This window comes from Triticum aestivum, chromosome 2A, assembly GCF_018294505.1.
Source record: "Triticum aestivum cultivar Chinese Spring chromosome 2A, IWGSC CS RefSeq v2.1, whole genome shotgun sequence".
NCBI classification, from domain to species: domain Eukaryota; kingdom Viridiplantae; phylum Streptophyta; class Magnoliopsida; order Poales; family Poaceae; genus Triticum; species Triticum aestivum.
The window spans coordinates 157,189,933-157,213,790 of NC_057797.1; positions in this window are offsets into that span (position 1 = coordinate 157,189,933).

A 23,858-nucleotide genomic window follows, 5' to 3' on the forward strand; every position below is an offset into this window, starting at 1 on the left:
AATCATCTGAAAGAAGGCTAGTACTTACCTCTCATGATGCGGAATTCAAACAACTCACAAGAAGAAGATCTGAACCAAATTCGCCTTAACGGATAGGAAGTAAGATATCCTCTTGTGCAGTTCCACTAAGATCAAGTAATCAAGCAATGTTGTCGCTGTGACATTTTGGTTGAACTGCACAAAACACTCTTAAAATAGAAGTGTTTTGTGCAGTGCAACAAAAGGTCACAATGGCAACGAGGTGAAGTAGATAACCCTGTTTACACAAAGGTGCAAAGGAAACAATTAGTGGTCAATAACGGTGGATGACACAGAAGCCAACAAAAAGAAGCATCTACCTTATCTAAATGGGAAAGAAAGCAAGATAGTAGCATTTCTCAAATGGTGGCATTGATTAATATTAACATAGAGATTATATTAACAATAAAATTCGTTAAACATGTAATTTGCTTTTAACTATGGCATTGCATCAATTTTCCAGCAGCATTATTAGAGGGTGTTTGTTTACAGGGACATTTTGGTGTAGGGACTAAAAAAACTCCGTGTCAGCCCCATCTAAACCAAACAGGAGGGACTTTTAGGGACTAAAAGTGGGCATTTGGGACTAAAGAAAGAAGACCCCAAGGGAGTCTTTTTGGGACTTTTTCCAACAGTTGCCCCTGCCACGCATCGCACCTTGTCTCTATTAGTTCATTACTAGGGGTAACATGGTCTTTTAGCATGTCATTTAATAACCTCTAGTCCATGTTTAGTCCCTGGAACCAAGCAGGTAGGGACTAGGTAGTTTTTAACCAAACAGGGCCTTAGATTAACAACAGCTAATGAGTTGCACGAGACAGTGGACGCACCAGCACCATGTGCATCTACTGATGTATTGTGGTCATGCACAATTTGTTGCAACAAACAAAAACAACCAGGGAGCATATTTGTGTTGGTCCCAGTTTTGTTATCTTTAGACACCTTTCCCTATGTGAGCGCAGCAAATCTAGTCCTGCTCAAACTCTATAGCCTTGTCCCTTCCTTTCCTTTTTGAACTAGTACTTTTGCCCCTCCCTTTCCTCTTTGAACCACGTCCTAGATTTATGTGATACAACTTTCCCCACTACTTTCCCCATTCCTTTCCTCTTTGAACCACGTCCTAGATTCATGCTATACAACTTTCCCCCTTCATTTCCTCTTTGAACCACGTCCTAGATTCATGCTATATACAACTTTTCCCACTACTTTCCCACACTCCTTTCCTCTTTGAAACACGTCTTAGATTCATGGTATACATGCAACTAGAGCAATGCATGTGGAGTAAGTAAATTATACCTTAAGGTTCTTGGGGCGTGGTTCGGTGGGCGACGGCACGGCGGTGAAGAATAAGGGGTCGGAGGCCCTCCCGTGCCGCCGCTGGGTGGAAAGTGAACAGCTGCGCCGGTAGTCCCTCGCCGACGGCGACAGCGTTAAGCCTCCTTCCCTTCCCGGCGGACGGATCCTGCCGGCTCTTTGAGCAGCAGTGAGGGGAGAGAGAGGCCAACGAAGTCTTGTTTAGATCTGGAGAGGGCGAGAGAGTGTGAAGAGAGCAACAACTCCCTCCGTTCCAAATTACTCGTCGAAGAAATAGATGTATCTAGAACTAAAATACATCTAGATACATCCATACCTACGACAAGTAATTCGGAATGGAGGGAGAGGGCGAGAGAGTGTGAAGAGAGAAACTACAAGCGCTGAGGCTACAGCGTGTATATATATACTGGAGAGAGAGAGTGTGAAGCGTGCAAACCCTAGAAAACATTTTAACCAGTCAAAGAATCCTCCTGGCACAAATTATGCTCAAGTGTAGTTATCGAACCCGAGACCTCAAGTTAGAAGGTGCAACGGGACAAAGGTGCGTGCTGTGTGTGTGTGTGTGTGTGTGTGTGTGTGTGTGTGTTTAACAGCATGTGTGTGTTAGAGAGAGCGACAGATCGACCTACTCCTACAGAGAGATGTTGTGTAGTGTACGATTTTAGCCGCGAGAGTCGGTGCAACCTCTTGTTTCCGGGCGTGTCCGGTAGGGACATGCGGACAGCTGCCACGCCCGCTCCTGACCAGCATGGCCCACCCAAAGCCCCTCCATCGCCCGCGCGCGCTTCCCGCCCGAAACGGTCAGCGCCGCTCCAAAGAATCGGTGCCACATTCATGCCCGGGCAGAGCGGACGCGACCTCTCACTGGCGCAAGAGTGATGGTTACTGCTGGGTCTATGTGATTTGATGGCTCATTGGTCTTTATTACTGAGGTGGTAGGACTGCTGGATGTCCCACGCTTTCGGTGAAAGGAGGTACTACTACTAGATTACAATTTTTTCCATTCTTACAGCGGAGGCGCAAGAGAAGTGAAAATACGCAGGCTCAGTGATTACATGGCCCACCTCACGCTATCACCGTGCGACACCTAACTCTTTACATAGTACTCCCTCTGTTCCTAAATATTACTAGATGAGTCCCCGCGCGTTGCCGCGGAACAGCGGTATATCTCTCTGCGCAAAATTATCGATTTCATAGAACTAAAAAACTCTATAACCGCATGACAAATGTGGTAGCCAAACTAAATAAACTCCCATCATCATTTAGATCATCCCACGTAAGGAAAAAAGATCAGCCAACTCCTACTGCATAATGGGATTATATTTTTCTTTTTGACATGTTAATGGGACTTAAAAGCTCACTTACATGCATGCTACCGGTGCATGCTTGCATGCAGACATGTTGATGTGATTTAAAACCCACTCGCATGCATGTGCCACGGTATTTCTGCATGCTTGCATGTGGCTTAGTGCGGAGCCTCTCAACGTCTAGATCAGACGGCTATTATGGACTGATTTACTTCATCTAACAGCTACATCAATTTTGATGATGTGGCTCAAGGAGAGGATAGAGAATTCCTAGTAGTGGGGGCTAGCTATTACTAGTAGATAAGTCTTTGTAGAGATTCCACTACATACGGAACAAAATGAATGAATCTACACTTAAAATGCATCTATATACATCCGCATGTGGTTCATGGTGAAATCTCTACAAAGACTTATATTTAGGAATGGGGGATACGGTGTATTAAGCAAGCTTCTCCTCGTTCTGCGAGTTGACGGGACACATCAAAAGTACTCTAGTGTATAAAGCCTTGCCTCCAAGGTAGGCCCCACATGGTTTGCCTCTTTTTTTAACATAACACGTCAAGTCGCAATTTGTTTGTTCACCCGTGGTAGACGATCCTCCCTCCACCAAGTGGACAACCAGTACACGTGCCAAATTACCACGTGGGCTGCCTTTTTCGTACAGAAATGAGCTTCATAGTGTACCCGCGCGGGTGTGGTTGGGAAAGAGACGGGAGTACGTGCGCCATGCATGCTCGTGCACGTCCCCCACCTACGTGGGTGTGTGTGAGAGATACAAACCGCGTTCATGAGTGTTTTTTGTTTTGGGGTGGGGTGGGGGGTTGATTTCGTGAATTATTTGTGGGCATATGTGTCGATGACATCTCAAACAAAATTTTGCATGCAATGTGTGTGAAATGGAGGCCTATCCATATCATACATAGAGGGTCGGGCAATCCACGAGAAGAGAGGGACGGGTCATAGCTATCCATAGAGTCGAAGAGAGGATCAAGTGGGTGGGTGCGAGATCGATGAAGAGAGCCATCGAAATTGTGTGTGTGTGTGTGTGCAAGTCAAAGATATAGGGCGACTGGCCTACCGGAACGTTAGAGGGCACATGTCAAGTTTGTGTGTGGCAGGGAGACATGACTAGAGCGCTCGATGTATCGGTGTGTGTGGGGGGGAGGGGGTGGGGGAGGGGTAGGCAAAGGCCTAACTATAGAGGTAGAACGACTCGTATATGTGTTGGGAAGGAGAGACCCAGCTATGTCTTGAGGGAGATCGGTCGACATCCATACATAACTGAAGGACGGGAAATATGATGGCACACACAGAGAGAGAGGAGAGAGAGAGGGAGGGAGAGGGGTAGAGTGCTGGATGGGTGATGGAGTTGCTTCTCGAAGATGGTGGGAGAGGCCTACTAGACAAACTGAGGGTGGAACTGCAATGTTATCAATAAGAGTGGGGATGTGTTTCTGTGTGTGCCTGTGCGTGATAGATCTGTCGGGACGCATCCATGGATGATGAAGGGGAACCATGTGTTTGGTAAGCAAACCTAACTAGATCTGTAGATCAATTGTTGTTTGTCGGAGGAAGGGAGGGACACAACTAATGAGATAGATCGATTGACGTGTGGGTAAAAACGAGTTATAAGGACCTAGCTAGCTATATGTATAGCGAGAGATCGGTTGGTGTACGTCCATTTGTTAGAGGCAAATAAGGCCCAGCGAGACGGGTAGACAGAGAGAATGGAGCTAGCAGGTGGTGCGAGAGGCCCAACTACTAGCTAGATAGGGGGAGGAGTGTGCGGTTGTGAGATCGATGAAAAGAGGGGCGAGAGTTTACACATGTGTCTGACCGTATGAGAGACACGAGGCAAGGACACATAAAGGAGGAGATTGAAGGTGTGTGTGTGTGTGTATGTTGTAGGCAGGCATCGCTGGAGAGGTTTATCGATCGGTGTGTGTCGGAAAGGAGTTGTGGAGACTCTGGGAGAACGACCTAAAGAAAAAAATGAATGTGCCCGGTGTATAGAATGCCGAGGGAGGGGGGCGAGGAGGCGTGTGCATGCACGAGAGAAAGTTAGTGGTAGCTACAAAGGTTAGAGGATTGTGTGGGTGTAAGAGACTAACAAAGATCATAATTTGATATGAAAGCGGATTCATATATTTGAATAGGAGATCATAGTGTTTTAAACATTGCATGCATGAATATAGCGGTGATACACGTGTTGTGCACATGTTATACCATAATGTGATAATGCATGGCGTTTGCAACTCACAGCTAAATGCCTAACAATCTAAACCATACTATACATCAAACAATCTCACATTTTATTTGAATTTGTGATAATGTGTGGCGTTTGCAGCTTACAACTAAATATCGAACAATCTAAACAATACTATATATCGAACATTCTCACATTTTATTTGAATTTGTGGTAATGTGTGGTGTTTGCAACTCACATCTAAATACTTGTAGGCGTAGGGGGCAGGGCACCATACATAATGTGATAAACACATTATACATATGAGACATGGTTTAGATTATGAAGATCTAGCTAGAGCTAGAAATGTAATGTGATTTGAAATCAAAATAAAGTGGATTCAAAAAATCTAGTTCGAGTTCATATAGTACACATAGTTCATATGTAACTCGAGACTAATCATGTGGTGTGATGTGAAGATAATACACAAACGATGGTTTAACTTGACAATAATGATGATTGTAGATCTTATTAAAACAGAGAAACGAATTCAAATGCTTTGACTTCACAACAATCATTACTGTAGATCTTATTCAAATAGAGAAACGAATTCAAATTTAGTTCATATTGAAGCGGTAGTATATACGTTTGGAATGCACTAAAACGTTCATTTGAGTAGTAGGTTGCATGCATTATACACGTAGCAAAATATTTTAATTGAACATAACATGAATTCAAAGTTTTGAATGACATTTGTAGTGCGCATTGATTTGGTACAGTACACGTTAGGCTTGTCTGGAAATTTCAACCCGCGCCTTGTTAGCCCGAAATATTTAAGATATATCATTGTCTCGTTGTGCTCCGACAACTCCCTCCATCTCAACCCGCTCCTTGCTATTCCGAAATTACAACGCGCGCGAAAACTCCCACCTCCTGTGAAATCCCGACACGCGAAATGCCCGTGGTACCCCTAAACCGAAAGAACCGCCTCAAATCGGTGGGGGTACTTTCGTAACTTACCCCACATTTTGGACAAGCGCGTCTCTAAGCCATGGTTCCCCATTGCCATCCCATCCGCCGACCCATTCGTACACCGAGGCCGCGAAAACCCACGACAAAACCCCACACCCTGCTCCGTCCGCGACCCAGTCGGAGCCTCTTCCTGACGACGTCGTCCACAGCAACACCTCGACGTCCCTCATCCACAGTACCAGATGAGGATCCGTCGTCGATCTCATTGTCCCGCCGGTTCAGCCACCCTGTCCTCCACCTCCAAGGAGTTGCCCCGACGTTCCCCTCGTCTTTCGCGCCACCTCCATTCCCACACCGCTGTCTTCACCTGCACCGTCGGAAGAGCATCATCATCACCGTTTCCTTGGATGAAGTCACGGCTTAATCGGTGCCACCAAAGAGGTTGTACACTAATCGCCGCATTTTCTTCTTGATTCGATCTCACGGTGCTGCCGGCGCTCGGTCCCGAGCCGACACGGCATGGCTCCATCCACGGCGGCGACGCCGGCCACTTCCTCCACGGTGTCGCTCCCTCGGTGGCGACGTCCACATCAGTAGCAGCAGCTGCTGCTTTAGCTCTTGCTCGCGCTGTTGCTCTGCTCTTGCTCTGCTCTTGCTCTCGGTCCCCTGCCTGGTCTGCTCTTGCTATTGCTCTTGCTCACGCTGCTGCTCTCGCTCTTGCTCTTGCTTGTGATGTTGCTCCGATTTAGCTACATTTCAGTCGACTGAATCGACTTTTGGGTTAGTCGATTTTCAGGGGGTGGGGGGCTCGCCGGGGTGAAGGAAGAACCAGCCGCAGCAGGGAGGGGGGCTCGCCGGAGAGGTACCCCACTATCTATCTTAGGGTTCAGGATGGGGGCGGTGGTCGCCGGCGGTGGCGGGGCGTTGGCGGGGCGGTGGCGTGGGGATCGCCGGAGAAAAAGCTCGGCACGGGGGGCCTAGAGGGATGGCTGGGGCGGCAGCGGATCGGCGGTGGGGAGTGTTTTCGGGGCGGGCGGGGCGGTGCACCGCCGGCCGCAGGCGGCGGGGGCTGCTGTTTGGCCGGTGGTGGCTGGCGGCTCAGGGGGTGGAGGTTGAAGATGAACCGCAGGCCCTTGATTTCGTATCCAACGGCTGTAAAATTGACTGACCAGAGATGAAAAGGTCAGTCGACCGACGTGTAGCCTCACCTTGCTAGTGTGTTCAATTTTGACAACAAAATTCAGTTTCGACAGCAAAATTCAGTTTCGACAGTTAAGTTCAGTTTCGACAGTTAAGTTCAGAGATGAGCGGCTGATGTATTTTACGTCTAGCACTTTGTGGTTATGTATTTTACGTCATGTATTGGAGATGCTATTAGAATTCCACTCAGGTTAACGTTGTCCGTTGTCTCTCTTGTCCTGCTTCAGCCTCGGCGTCGTACAACTCAGCGGAGCTGCTCCAACGACGAAACCCTCCATCATAGCGTAGCAATACCCCGGGCTCCATCTCCAGACGCCTAAGATCTTCTTCCCCTCCTCCGACAGCAAAGTCAGCCGGAGCATCCTCACCGGCCAACCCAATCACGCTGAGATCGACATGGCTTCGCCAAAGAGGTTGTACACTTGTTGCATCTCTTTTTTACTCTACATGTTATATATATTGTCCACTGAGCACACGGATTTGTTCCTTTAGTGTCTCCTTGAAAGTAAAAACGTAGGAATTTTAATTTTCACTTGTCCTCCTTTTCAAATTCCTATTCATGAAGCACAAGACTAAGAGATAGTAACATAATAGCATTATAACCGTACATTTTCTTGTGGTTTGACTTAATCTCACCATGCTTCTTTGCATCCTGTGATCATCCAATTGTTGTGAATCAAACACCCAGATTGGCAGAAATCCTGTGTTTTTAAATTCTCTGTTTTGCACGTGCATTCCAATCCTATTCCTGTCTATTTCCTATCCCTACATTGTTGGCATCCTCCAATTCAAATGACCCTTACAGAATTACTTCTCTTACAGATAGTTGTCAAAGAAAACCTTGCGTGGTTTGTCCCGCTCCTGCTGCGTCGTCGTCCACCCCAGCTCAGCTGCTCAAATGACAAAAGGGTCCAGCACAGCAGGGATCCGGCCTCCAGACTGCCTTTCGCCACCTCAGATCTTCTTCCCTGCCGCTGGCAGCCATGAAAACTGCATTACCATCATCAACTAAGCAGATGACCTCGAGGACTACACGGGTCCGCAAGTGTCGCACTCTTTCGTGTCTGCTTACGTTATGCATCACTTAATATTACATGCTACTTTATCGTCCTGTTCACCGATTAGACTCTGAGTCAGCTCCAAACTAATGGTCAAACTTGAGTTTTTAAATGATTTTGGGGTACATATCGGGGCCACTATCAATAGTATCTATCTACTATCTGGTTAATCTCCGGTGTCTACTATGAGTTTCATGTTGGATGGGAAACAAACAGTAAAGAAGCCATTATCTGTATTTTTTAACTGAAGCCATTATCTACCTGCTATTATTGGTTTTGGGTCTATCCACAAGTTGCTACCATCACTCTGGATTTCTGCATGCACTCCTTACATAATCTCACTATGTTTTATTCCTATGCATGACAGTTATTGTAAACAATGGAACTGAACATGTAGAGCAAAAGAGACGAGCCTTGCGTGGCAATAATATCATGCAGACGTCGCTCCATGGTAGGCGCAAAGGCAGCCCCCCTCCACGCATTTCGGATTGTAATCGAGAGGAAGATATCTGTTCTGAGGGGGGTTCAGAAGGAGAAGACAACTCCTATTTACCCCCTGAGGTCTTCGCTCTAACTTGGCATGCCGATGTTGGTTATATCATGCATATGGTGTCTTGCATTGCTTACTTTATACATCAAATATGTCATCTTAGTTTAGACATCCTTTGTGCGAATGCCATCTGTTTAGTTTATTCATCGTTTATGTGAATTATGCAACGCCATCTTGTTTAGCCAGGCATCATATAAGTGAATTTTGCAATGCCATCCTGCTTAGCCAGTCATCTTATATGTAAATTATATCAGGCCATCCTTTTTTTCATTACATATTACATTTGTCAACAATGTTAGTACATTCAACTAATCTTCGTGTGCATCAGCCATTTTACACGGTGATGGCAAATTCTGGAGTGAAAACAAGGTCTTCAGAGCAGACTATGCTATCTGATGAAGCGCATATGTCGCTGGTTACGGATAGCTCCTCAGAGACAGATGACCAGTCCTATTCCCCCCTGAGGTGTATGCTCTAACTTGGCAGGGTTATGTTGCTCATATCGTGCGTATGGTGTCTTGCATTGCTATGTCATTTGATTAGTTTAGACATGCTTTGTGTGAATGCAACCTATTCAGTGTCTAATTACCATATATGTGAATTATGCATTGCCATCTTGTTCAAGACATTATATATGTGAATTATACAATGCTATCTTGTTACAAAGGCATTATATATGTGAATTATGCAATGCCATGTTGTTTAGCCAATCATCATGTATGTGAATTATATCATGCTATCATTTTTTTGTATTACGTGTTCCATTTGTCGACAACGTTTGTATATTCAACTACTCTTCATGTGCATCAGCCATTTGAAGCGGTGATGGAAGTATCTGGAGTGAAAACAAGGTATTCAGAGCAGACAATGCTACCTGCTGAAGCAGACATCTTGATGGTTACAGAGAGCTCCTCAGAGGAGGATTCAGAGACTGATGACCAGTCCTATTTTCCCCTTGAGGTCTATGCTCAAACTTGGCAGGGTTATATTACCCATGTCATGCATGTTGTCTTGCATTGCTTAGTTTTTACATCATATATGGATTTCCATCTGCTTACTTGCTTACTATATAAATCATATATTTGAATTATATCATGCCATCATGTTTACACAGTACATACACATCATCTATCTGAATTATGGCATGGCAACCCATTTAATAAAGACATCATATAGTTATATCATCTCATCCTGTTTAGTGTTTACAATCATCATATTTTGAATTATGGCATTCTATCCATGAATGCATGTGAATTATGGCATGCCAACCTATTTAATAAACACATTATATAGTTATGTCATGTCATCCTGTTTACATAGTCTCATATTTTGAACTATGTCTTTCCATCTTTTTTAGTTAGCCATCATAATGTGAAATTGTGTCATGCTATCCTGTTTAGTTAACCATCATATATGTGAAATTGTGTCATGCTATCCTGTTTGGTTAGACAACATAAATATGAATTATTTCATGTCCTCTTTTATTCCCCACTATCCATTGCACCTGTCTATCATACAATGTCTATACTTTCAATTACTTTTCTTGTTTATCAGCCTTTTGAATTGGAGAGCATGATGGCAGTATCTAAGGGTGTAACAACACGGTCTTCAGAAAAGATAGTGCTACCAGTTGATGCAGATAGAACCACGGTTGTACTTGCCCAAGGACCAGATCCACCACACATAACCCAGACGCTCGCAGATTGTACCCCTACCCAGTTGGACAGAGAACCAACTACACCCCTTCTAACCCCAACCCCGGCAGATAGTAACCCAGTTCCAGTTGACACAGCACCGTCTCCACCACAGAGCACCCAATCACGAGCAGTTAGTAAGGGAACTGCAGTGCCCAAAGCACGAGGACCACCACTCCGAATCCCAACTCAACGCTTAAAGGAGAAGAAGATTTGTTCTCAGGTCCGGTTCTGTAGCTATGGTTCATACTCCTTTGCTCTTGCATTACTGTATTTACTCATACCAACTATTTTCAAATTTGAAGGATGGAATTGAAACTCCAATGGCGCAATAGGTATGTTTTAAACTTGTTTCTTTAACTGGTTTGCTGTTGTAACCTGCTCTATGTTGATTTCAGTTTCAATTGAATAAACAGTTATGTTCTCATGTCATGCACATTACAAGTGTTGTTATTGCTCTATAGTTACCCACACTTACATTCTGTCTATTCTGCTTTGTCTTGAACAAATATTATTTGAACTATGTCTCTATCTTGATTTGGCAACAAAAACTAGAATGATATAGACCATAAAGTGACCATGGTACATAGATATATGTTTGTTTCATGCTGTTATCCTGTCCACTTTACTACTGAACTCATTGACCAAAATGAGTTTCATATACAACATGGTAAACATGTGATGTGTCTGCTTGTTTCTCTTTTAGAATGCGGACAAAATATTGGAGAACAGTACCGCGTTATCCAATGGTAAAGGAAGTAATGCAGATAAGGTTCAAGATAGTGAGACATCCCTGTTGGTCTCCAAGAAAGCTGATAAAAACTATCTTGACGACAGTGAGGGAATCCAAAAGTCCTTCTTGATGTAGTGTTCGAGTTACTGGCCACTACTGCTGGCACAAGCTCTTCGAACTCGCTGCCTGAATCAGTTCGTCTTCTTGAGTCTCAACTTCAAGTTTAAAGACATCGATCAGATGTGCTGCGACAGGAAGCTGAAGGACTGAGGAAGTCCCTGCAGAATTCAGATGCATATTTTCTGGTGCAACAACAAGTGCTGGAGGATTTAAGCGCCAAACAAGAGAAAGTTAATAAGCTTGCTAAGCATCTTGCCAGCATTACGGGTACCCAGGATATTGTTTCTTGAGATCTTCTGAAGTGGTTTCAGTTCTGGATTTGTTTTGCTCCGGCGTTTATTTGCCCTAGTCGCCAACTTTGACAACCAGTGTATATGATATGCTTCTTTGTTCCCTATATTTGCACTGGTGGTGAACTTTGATGCCAAGTGGATGTAATATGTGTAATAGCCGTGATAGCCTAGCATTAGTTGCTTGCTTATTTATTTCCTTGTTGTCTTGTTTATTTATTTGCTTGTAGTCATTGCAGTTCTTTTTCCGTAGTTAGCTAGTGGCTGCAATAACCTATTTTTTAAAACTAGACCACAATAACCATGGGCTAATATTTACTGTAGTGACACTGGGCCTCCTACTGGCCGTAGAAACAGTGGGCCTTCTACAGGCCGTAGAAACAATGGGCCTTCTACGGGCCGTAGAAACAATGGGCCTTCTGCGGGTCGTATCATCAATGGGCCTTATACGGGCTGTATGATCGATTGGCCAAACATGGGCCAAACAGACCGCATTATGGCCGTAAACGGGCTAGACTTGGAATCGTCCGTTCATGGGCCGACCATAACGGGCCATCGTTAATAGGCCGTATTTGATGACGCTATGAAAATGGCCCAGCGTATTAACGAACCACAAATGGGCCGACTGTAACCACGGGCTGAATTTGGCCCACAAGCAGAAAATGACAGTAACGGGACGTAAGTAAACGAATGCTGGAAATGAGCCCAAGAATAAATGGGCTCTAAGAAGGCTGAAAGATAACATGGGCTGGAAACGGCCCAACAAAATAATGGGCCGTTAATGGGTATAAAGTGATACACTGTTCATTACGAGCCAGTTTCACCACGGGCCGTTAATGGGTGTAAAGTGATACACTGTTCATTCCAGGCCAGTTTCACCACGGGCCATTAATAGGCCAAGAGTTACATAGGGCCTCATATGGACCGAAAGACGTCATGGGCCATACATGGGCCAGAAGTGAAAACGGGCTGGAATCATATTGGGTGGCCCAGATGATGCTACTGGGCCTAATTTGGATAGGGCGTAACAGGCCTTGGATTAGCGGGCTGTAAATGGGCTATATGCGAACAGGCCGTTAACAGGCTTTACATGGGCCAGCCCGCCACCTTTTGACCAGGGCCGGCCTTTTCACAGGAATGGGCCTCTGTTGGGCCGTGCCACGTGTCGACGTATCATAGGCGCCTTCTGTCCAATGAGTGGATGTCATCTGTCCCAACGATGAGCCGACACATGTTTCCTCCAGCCAATGATGATTTTACACGTGGAAAATCCTCATTGGTCGGGGCTGTTAACGGGTTATCGGATCCAAAACCCGACCCGATAGCTTAACGGCGTTCCGTTACGGTGGATGCCACGTGTCAGTCACCCTTGACGAAAGCACTTCTATGACGCGGGATTTATCGTCATGGAAGTGGACACTTCCGTGATGATAATTTTGGTAATGTCATGGAACACTTCTACGACAGCACATGTATGACTATCTTGATTCTGTCATAAAATCGTCATGGATGTACATGCATGACAGAAAATGCGACCTACTGTGACAAACACGTATCATCACGGAAGTGTATTTTTTGTAGTGACAAGAGGCAGATCTGTACGTCAAGCGCTGTGAGGCGGAGGAGCCGGAGTACTGCCTCCGTGCTGGTAAGACGCCGCACACAAGGGAGCTGCTGGCGAGGGGTTGCCGCAATACTGACCCTGTAAGGAGTGATTATTAGTTTTAGTATTGTTCATTTTCAGTTTTATGCATTGTACATAGTAGTTAAGTATTGCCACATATATGTGATAATATTATATATATTCTATGATGAACTAATAAAAAATTAATATTTATTATGAATTCTATTTTTCTATCTGTTTTCGTATACTAGTTTGTATCCAGCTATTATCATCCACATATACAGAATGGAAAGCATATATATACACATTGAAATAGAACAATATATAAGAATGAAAAACAGAGTACGCACATTGAAACAGAGCAATATTACGATTGTTGTGAATACATAGGGATCCATGTCGAAATGACTCAACAAAATAAAATGCGTCCATGACCAGCAGCCCTTGCCTACGGTAGCACTTGGCTCTGCCTGAACTCGTGCATGTGTTCAGCCAAGCGGTCGACACGCTCGCGGTACATCTGGAGCGCAATCTCGAGATCCAAGTTGGCTATTTCATCGGAGATCACCAGCTCGAGGATGTGACGGTCATGTTCCTCTACTATGACTAGGTGGACACCTGGGCCAAGGAGGTGGTCGAGCCTAGTGATCAGCGCGTTGGCATCAAGCGGGCCGCGGACAAGGCAAACGGTGCGACCCATGCGAATGGCGTGGTAGGCGTCTAGTGCAAGTACGATGCGGCCGACCTCTGGTGCAATTACGGCACAGACGGCCTCTGCCCACTCCTGGCAAGGAATGGGGGTACTGACGGGCTATGTACCCAGATGCTACGCCCTGCTGACAACAGGCAAGTACCGATGGATCCGCTCTTGCTGTGTGGCGCCCCGCGCCTCTCACTCTGCGGTGCTCCAACGGTCTCGCTGTGCGGTGAGCCGCAGCCTATCGGCGCAGACGCTCCTAGCTTGCTCTACGGCACACCTCGATCATGTTGTGCGGCGAGCTGCAGCCTCTTAGCACTGACATGTCTATCTTGATCTGCGGCGCTGAAGCGCCGTCCGCCAAGGGTCTACTCAACCCTGACGATGACGTGCAGCACGATGTCGTCCATCGCGTTGCTAGGGAGCGCCTCGGCCTCGACGAGCCGTGGCTCCTTCTCGTTTCCTCATCAAGGAGGTTGATGGCAGAGGCGACACTTCGGTGGGTTGGCATGCTCGGAAAAGGTGGATCTGCTGTAGGTTGCGCTTGTTGCCTCGGTGTGTTGCGCATCGTCTAGGTTTATGCGCAATATCGCTGGGTGGCGGCAGGAAACTAATGATGAAATGGCGGGAAATAGTGGCGTGTTCATAAAACACCATCAATTAATGGGAACTTAGCATAGAAGGAACATCAAGCTAGCACGACGCGTGCGGGCACATTGCTCGCCCAAGGCTATGATCCATATACTTGTGTATCCAATAGAGCACACTATTCACAATAAAGAATATTGTTCTGTACATAGAGAGCATAGATGTTGTGCAGACTAAGCAAATCATGGCAAATGATTAAACTAAGGAACGGGTCGATAATTATTTCCAGAATGGCAGACAATAATTTACCAGCAAGCGTTGTTTGCCAAGAACACACACAACTTATTAGCACGAAATGTCTTTGTTATTATCGGTCTTCCCACACAATTAGCCGGTGCACCCTTGTCCGTTGCCCCCGTTCACCTCACCATTCCGGCCTCTGCTTGCATCCCTCGGCTTGCTCTACTTGCGTACCTCCACGCACTCGACTTGTGGGTGGCTTTTCCCTGCGTGTTCAACTGCTATATGCATACATATGGTTGCTCGCCATTGAGGCAGCCACGGAGCGCTCTGCTCATGTCCCACCACTCGCGCTCTGCCAGCGGTTAGCGCCGGCGCACGATCACGTTGGCGGCCCCATATGCATGCGGTTGCGTCGCGCACGTCGCCGCGATGCAGTTATGTGCGGCAAATTAAAACTGTCATCCGGGCATGCCGACATTCCAGGTCGTCCAACTTCCCCATTAATTCCTGCGGCCATTATAACCTTAGTCTCTTCAATATTTCGATCACGCCCCACAACACAACAAGCACACCCACGATGACACATATATAGAGGATATCTAGCGGCGCTCCAATGGAGTTCGGCGTGCATAAAGTGTAGATCTCTTGGTGGTGTACACCATCGACCGACCATGGTGGAGGACTACATCAACACCGTGGAGCACTTGCTTGCTCGAGACAAGTACAAAGTGGTCGGCATCGACCTCTAGTACACCAGCGGTCATCCCGGGAGAGATCAGAAGGTTGTCGTCGCCTAGTTGTGCGTGTGCCATCATGTTCTCATCTACCACTACTGCATGGCCATAGAGCCTTACAACCATTCGCCAGGTTTGTCAACAACACTGACTACAAGTTCGCTATGGTGGAAACCACTGACGATATAAACGCGCTCAAGGTTACGGGCTTGTCTTGCAAGAACCTTGTCGAAATCGGTGGCCACTACAAGGTCTGGGGTAGCATGAAGAAGGACTCCCTAGTTGAACTCGCTTCGGCCATCATTGATCCCTACTACGAAAAGATGAAGTAGGGTGCCAATAGAATACATCTCGTATCCTGGCACAAAGCCTGGATGGGGAAACATGATGAAGCTCACCTCAAGTTCGCATCCAAAAACATATACACATGCTATGAGATGCACATGCTGGTCGTTGACATGAGGGAGTGCCTCCTCCTCGAAAACGACGAGGTCGGATCGAGCCACCAGCAGAGCACTGGCGGCAAGCGTCATCAGAAGAAGTAGATGCTGATTAGATGATTGCTTATCCTAGTTAATTATGCATGTAGTAGTTTACTTTGGTGTGCGCAAATGTCATGTGTGTACTAGCCATCTATGTAATTGGATGTTTAATTTGGTTATGCAATCATGTCCTTATAAATATATATTATGTTGTTCTGTATGCAATCACATCGCGCACGGACACTACTAGGGAATTTGTAGGTGATGAATTCATCAATCGCTGACAATTGTATACCAGGAAGTGTTTGCCCACAACACACATGGCTTATTAGCATCAATCGTCTGTGTTATTATCGGTCTTCACACACATTTCTGATTACGGGCATGTTTGTCGTGTATCATACACATCTTGTTAAGTTGAACCGTTTCCGTTCTCTCGGCTCAATGCAAACAGTTCATCCGAGTGACATGTATGCCCTGTATCTCAAACACCTTGATCTGGCTAACCATTAATGTTGTGTTGCCTAATCACAAATAGTTCATCCGAGTGAATTGTATGCCGTATATATCGCACACACCTTCATATGGCTGCTCTTTTTTGTTGTTAAGCTCATTGCAAACAGTTCATTCGAGCGAATTGTATGCCACACATCGCACACGCAATTATAATCTGAATCGTGTTTGATGTCCCCTACATTGCAAACTATTTGTATCATTTTTAATGGTTTTATTAAAACATCGTTTGTGATTACTGCATCGCACACAGTTTTGCTAAAGGATCTCTAATTGTAGTGTTGGTTTAGCAGTAGCCCGCGGTAGTGTGCAAGCAATCAATACATGCATATCCCAGCTGGTTGGAAGTGACACTATGATCATGATGATTCCAAAGGTTAATACGCCGGAAAAGGTAACCCAATTTAGGCCGACCAGCTTATGTAATGTGGTATATAAAATAATTGCAAAAATGGTGGCTTCTTGTTTGAAGGTTTTCCTGCCAGATATTATTAGCCCAACTCAAAGTGCCTTCGTGCCCGGCAGACTGATAGCGGATAATATTTTAGTAGCTTATGAGTGTTTTCACACAATCAAGAATAAAAGAGAAGGTAGAGAGGGCTTGTGCGCTATAAAACTTAATATGCACAAAGCTTATGACAGAGTTGAGTGGTCTTTCTTGAAGGAAATTATGTTGAGACTGGGTTTCCATCAAGATAGGGTAAATTTTATTATGCAATGCATCTCAATAGACGAATACAGAGTAAGGAATAATGCGAAGGAAAGTGAGAGATTCAAGCCTACAACGGGTTTGAGACATGGAGACCCGTTGTCACCATACCTTTTCTTGTTGTGCATTGAGGGTTTGAACGCTCTACTTACACATGCGGAGGAAAATGGAAAAATTTCAGGAGTAAGAGTCCGTAGAGACGCTCCACCTATCACAAATCTTCTCTTTGTGGATGATTAATTGATTCTTAATTATGAAAGCCAACCAACACAGTGTGGAAGCTCTGAAAGCAGGCTAGATCTATATTGTGAGGCTTCGGGACAATTGGTAAGTGTTGAAAAATCCAGCATTCTCTTCAGCCCTAACACGAAGGTGGAAATAAGAGAACAACTGTGTACAACGCTGAATATAATGACAGAGGCTCTCAGTGATAAATATTTGGGTTTGCCATCACATGTGGGAATCGATGAAACAGACTGTTTCCAATTTCTGATCGAACGTATTGTTAAGAAAATTAGTGGCTAGAAGGAATAATTACTATCTGCCGGGGGAAACGAGATCCTGCTCAAGGCTGTGATCCAAGACATACCCACCTATGCAATGCCGGTCTTTAAAATTCCTAAAAAAAATTGTAAATGGACCAATGACGCGCTAGCGCATTTCTAGTGGGGAGACAAGGAGAATCAGAAGAGGATGCATTGGATGTCCTGGTGGAAAATGTGCATACCTAAAAAATCAAGGAGGATTGGGATTCCGTGATATTCACTCTTTCAACTTGGCTTTGCTCGCCAAATAGGTGTGGCGTCTTCTGGATAATCTTGATTCCTTGTGTGCTTCTATCATAAGGGCTCAGTAATACCCCGATGGTGATTTGTTGAACTCCAAGCCAAGGAAAAGATCTTCTTTTACATGGCAAAACATTATGAAAGGCACAAATTCCTTGAAACGTGGTTATATTTGGCGGGTGTGGAATGGACAAAACATCAATATTTGGGAAGATGCCTGGATCCCAAATTGTGCCACTAGGAAAGTTGTAACGCCTAAGGCGGGACAACAGTTATCTAAGGTAGGTGACCGCATTGTTCCTGCTTCCAATAATTGGGGTGAAAACCTGATTAGACAAACTATGTGGTCCATCGATGTATAATGGATTCTTTCAATTCCACTCTCGCAGCATGATATGCCAGATTTCATTGCTTGGAGTTATATGGAAAATGGTATGTTCTCGATTCGGTCAGCTTACTCTGTTGAGTGGGATCACCACTATGGCAGCAAATTAAGACACTCTAATGGGATGGGGCGAACCATAGTTAACCCTATTTGGAGTAAGATATGCAAGTTAGCATGTCCGTCAAAAGTTAAAAAAAATATGGCATACGCTTCATGGAACACTCCCATGCTAGGTTACACTCGCTAATAAAATGTGAAGGTCTCACCCATTTTCCCTACTTGCTCTGAGGGTTTAGAAGATACAGAGCATATGCACTTCCGATGCAGTAGAGTAAAGGAGGTTCGAAAAAGGCTGGGGTTGGATGACATTATTGATAGAGCTTGTGATGTTGCCCGTGCTGGAGAGGCGGTGTTGGACTACCTACTTTCTTCCAGACCAAGAATTGTGGTTAATGGGCTACAATAATGTGCATGAGATGATTGTTGTCTCAGCATGGTATCTATGATGGGAGAGACATAAATTGGTGCAGAAGGAGAAAATGCAAAATGCAATTCAGATTTCAATGGGGGGTTTAGTCCTTTACAATTTTTCAAATTTTGAGTAGATTTTTGAACGAACGAACAATTTTTGACAAAAGCAAACAATTTATAATATCGTGAACAAATTTTGAATTTCCCAACCGTTTCTCAAAAACATGAACACTTTTGGAACTTGTTAACAAATTTTTAAAGCACAAACATTTTTTTAATTTTGAGAACAAATTTTGAAATGGGGAAGAATTTCAAAAAAAATCCCAAGCAAATTTGGAAGAACGAACATTTTTTAATACGTGAACAGAAATTTGAAATCCGAAACATTTTTTGAAATCTTCACACAATTTCAAAACGTGAACATTTTTTTGCAAAACTTAATCATTTTTAAAAAAATCCTAACATTTGTTGGAAAAGCAAACAAATTTTGAATATATTGAAACTTTTTCGAATTTAATTTTGTTTTACATTTTTTGTAAAAACACGAACATTTTGTTTTTAAAATGGGAACAATTTTCAAATTTTGCGACATTTTTTGCAAACTCAAACAAAATTAATATTTTGAACATTTTATGAAAAAAGAACAAAAATAAAAAAACAAATAGGGAAAACAAAAAAGAAAATAAACAGAAAACCAGGAAAAGGAAGATAAGGAAAAAGAAACAGAAAAAAAGAAAAGACGAGTGAAAACTAAAAAGGAAATCAGAAAAAAAAGGGTAGCAGAACCATCTGGAAGGTTCCAAAAACCCACCAGGAACTATCCAGAAGGTTCACAAAACCGGAATATGATCGCTATTATAAAAAAGCTAACTGGGTCGGCCCATGTACTATTGAATGTGTGTGGTAGCTCGACCACTTGCCGCAGAATGCGGCGAATAGGGTTTTCCAAGTGCATGTCCTAAACTAACCTTGCCCGATCAAGTCTAGCTGTCTAAAGTAGATCGCGTGGTACGTCCTTGTCACGGTTGCTGCGACTCGATCGGAGTATCTCAAACGTCTATCTATCCCCTCCCATACCCAGGAGCTTCTTCAGTTGAGCGTCGTTGCGCCAGTATATAGGAGATCAAACTTCGAATTTGGAGGGTACCATTGATAATGTAGTGGCTAGACGTGTTCGGATTACTGATGGCCTGGCCCTACGGGTAGATCGTCGGAGCAAGTTCGCCGCAGAAGCTAGTGATGAAACGATGCACTTAATGGAGTTGATGTGAAATAATTCACCATCTTCTGTACTGTAGAACTTAAGTGCGGGCCCAGCATAAATTCACTCAACACGCGCCATCTCACAACAACATACAAGAAAATCAAATCGGCTGGAGTACGGAGTACTCGGCTTTTAATCTGAGCGAGGTTGTTCAATGTTGCTCGCTCTAGACATGGTTTCCGCTGCATGTATGTGCGCTGTCACTGGCTGACTGCACAGCTTATCCAACAGTTATCCCTCTCAATTATGGGCTATCTCATATCCGTGACTGCAACATGAAACAGGTTTCTCTTCTTTTCGGATTGAGGAGCTCCCGCGCTGTCGATTTCCGAGACTGAAGACTTATCCTGACTCCTGATGGTTTCTGCAGCTTTGTGACTATCCTGAAGATCTGGCCGTAGCCCTTTTTATCGTTTTTTATTTGCCTTTTAAAGAGATTTTATTTTTGAGAGAGCGAGAACTTGCCCAAAGAAAGCGTGATAAGCCATTCTAAAACTATCAACAAAGAAAGCAACTATAAGTATGGCGTCATGGCGTCCAAACATCAAATCACTAGTTAAATGTTATCCTCTGTTAAGTTCATTCTCACCTTCTTAAGCGGGGACAAGTGGCGCACTGCAGGAGCGCCATTTATAACAACCTATGAGTTTTTTTTTCATAGATTCGTTTATTTAAGACGATTTATCTGCTAAACCATGCATCCATGTCCCAAAAGTTATCATCCTTGTATTTCTCGCGTTTAGATCTTTGAAAATAGATCCCATGTTAACATATTTCAACAACTTTGTTTCACGAACAAACACAAGAACACAAGAATCCAAAAAGGAAACAAGGGAAAATACAAAAAAAGATAAAATAAAAACTAAAAAACTGGACACGAAAAAACCAAGATGTAGAAAAACAGAATAAAAACTAGAGCCGGAAGCACGGTTGTGGTTTTCATCTTTTTTTCATTTTTAAGAAGCACAATTGTACTTCTCGCAGAAGCAAAAAATGTGCTTCTTGTGAAAGCATTTTTTCTATTCCGAAAAGTGTTTCTCACGGAAGCAAAGTTGTGCCTCCACGTGAAGCAAATATGTGTTTCTCCTGTAAGCATATTTTTTCCCATTTCCGTGAAGCACAGTTGTGCTTCTCGTGGTAGCAAAATGTGCCTCCATATGAAGCAAATTTGTGTTTCCATGAAAACATGATTTCCTTGCACAAAAAAAACTCTAAAACCTAGGGAAGCCTCGCGAAAAAGTGCCAACCCAAACCTAGATTTTTTTTGTACATATCTTGTATACATTAGTAAAAAAACATATATATACACCTTTAACATTATGAAAATACATGATTAACATATTTTCAAACACATGAGTTTTGATATTTACTTTTTCTCATACACATTGTGCATTTGTTGTGTATACGCATTTCAAATTTTCCAAATACATGATTAACATTTTTGAAATCATAATTTTGATGCCTACTTTCATATAAATAGCGTACATTTTTTGTATACATCTAGAATATGTTTGATAAACATATATAAAAGAATTAGAATACATGTTTAATATATTTTTCCATATATGTGTTTTTATTTTATTTTTTTCATATGCATTGTGCATTTTTTCTAAATATTAGATATTTCTATATAAATGTTTAACATTTTCTAGATAAAGTGATTTTTTATAATAGATATATTCAGAAAATTTAGAAAAACAAGAAAATGTAAAAAACATTAAAAAGCGAATGCAAAACTATGAAAAACGGAAGAAAAAAGTGTGGGAGATCTGTGTCCGTTTTGGGCCGGGCCCTTTTGGTGACCGCCTAATGCTCGCGGTGGTGGGAAATCCTATCTGCCGCATTCTGCATTCTGCGGCAGATTGTCCTCGATTCGCACAGGGCAAACGATCAGCGAGCGTATGGGCCGGCCCAATAATAAGAAAAGAACGCGCTACGGTGCCGGCCGGTTTTGGGAACACTCTAAGAGCTTCTAGTCGGTTTTTTCTGGTTTGAGGAACCTTCTAGAAGGTAAGGGAAGCTTCCTGAGCCGGTCTTATGTCTTTTTTCTGTTTCTTTTTCGTTTTTTTCTGTTTTCTGTTTTTTTCTTCTTTCCTTTTTCATTTTCTTTCCTTGTTCTTCTTTTATTTTCTTTATTTCGTGTTTTCTTTTCCTTAATTTATTATTTCATTTTTACTTTTCATTTTCAACAAATCATCAAAAAAATTAAAAAATGTTCGCATTTTTAAAATTTGTTCATTTTAAAAAAAAATTAGAATTTTAATATTTGTTTTCTACTTTACAAAAATGTTCGAAAATCAGAAAAATGCAGAATTTCAAATTAAAAATGTTTGCATTTGAATTTTTGTTCGCAAATTCAGAAAATGTTTGGGCAATCCAAAAGATGTTCCCACCTTCAAATTTTGTTCGCAAATTCAAAAAATATTCATATTTCCAAAACTTGTTCACCAAATAAAAATTGTTCCAAGGATCTGAAAAAAAGTTCGCCTTTGAATTTTTTTTTCACAAATTAAATAAATGTTCAGGAATTTTCACTTTCTAAATATTTTCACGAATAAGAAAAGCCATGTTTTCAAAATGTTTTCACGAATTCGGAATAATTTGAGGGAATTTCATAAAAAGTTCGCATTTTGATGAATTTGTTCGTGGTTTCAATAAAAAGTACATTATTAAAATTTGTTCTTGTTTTTTGAAAAAATATTTTCATTCTCAAAAATGTGTTCGTAATTCAAAAAATTGTTCTCCCTTCGAAATTTGTTCCTTTTTTCAAAAAATGTTTGGGTTTCAAAAAATGTTGGACTTTTTATAAATTTGTTCACAAATTGGAAAATTTCTTTTAAAAAATTTACTTTGTCAAAAAGAAAATAACATTTGTGGCTTATAGTTCATATACACGGGGCTGCCATTTTAGACACCTAATCAAAGTAATGAATGTGGTCAGCGACGCTGTGCACTAGAAATAGGACCTAGGTTCGATCCCTCATACAAATTTGTGTTTATGCGAATTTGTGCTGCCTGGTGTTTAAATTTGTCGCGGTCGTTTACTTTTTTTGGAGTCGCGCTGCCAATATGACACTATGACTTGCCTGTTACAGTGGCTAGCGCGGTGCGCAACCCACCTCGAGGTCACGTGTTCAATCTATTGCCCGCGCGCTCCCTTTTCGTCTTTTTTTCACGTCGCTAACATGCGCCACCCCATTCACTGCAAATGGGCCGACCCAGGTGAGTCCCCCTGTATGAAGCGCCAACTCTTTACTGCAACGAGCGGCGTATAGGAGCGGCGCCGGTTATTATTGTTTTTTGCATACCGGAGCCTGTAGTCGCTGAAAGATCGAGGATGTCGCCTAGAGGGGGTGGGGGTGAATAGGCGCTCTAAAATAATTACGGTTTAGGTCTGAACAAATGCGGAATAAACCTAGCGGTTAATTTGTCAAGCACAAAACCTAAAACGACTTGGCTCACTTATGTGCACCAACAACTTATGCTAAGTAAGATAAACAACTATGTGATAGCAAGATATATGACAAGGAACAATATGGCTATCACAAAGTAAAGTGCATAAGTAAAGAGTTCGGGTAAGATATAACCGAGGCACACGGAGACGACGATGTATCCCGAAGTTCACACCCTTGCGGATGCTAATCTCCATTTAGAGCGGTGTGAAGGCACAATGCTCCTCAAGAAGCCACTAGAGCCACCGTAATCTCCTCACGCCCTCGCACAATGCAAGATGTCGTGATTCCACTAAGGGACTCTTGAGGGCGGTCACCGAACCCGTACAAATGGCAACCCTTGGGGACGGTCACCGAACCTGTACACTTTTGCAACCCTTGGGGGTGGTCACCGGTACTCGTCAAATTGCTTGGGGTGATCTCCAGAACCTAATTGGAGACCCCGACGCTTGCCTAGAGCTTTACACCAT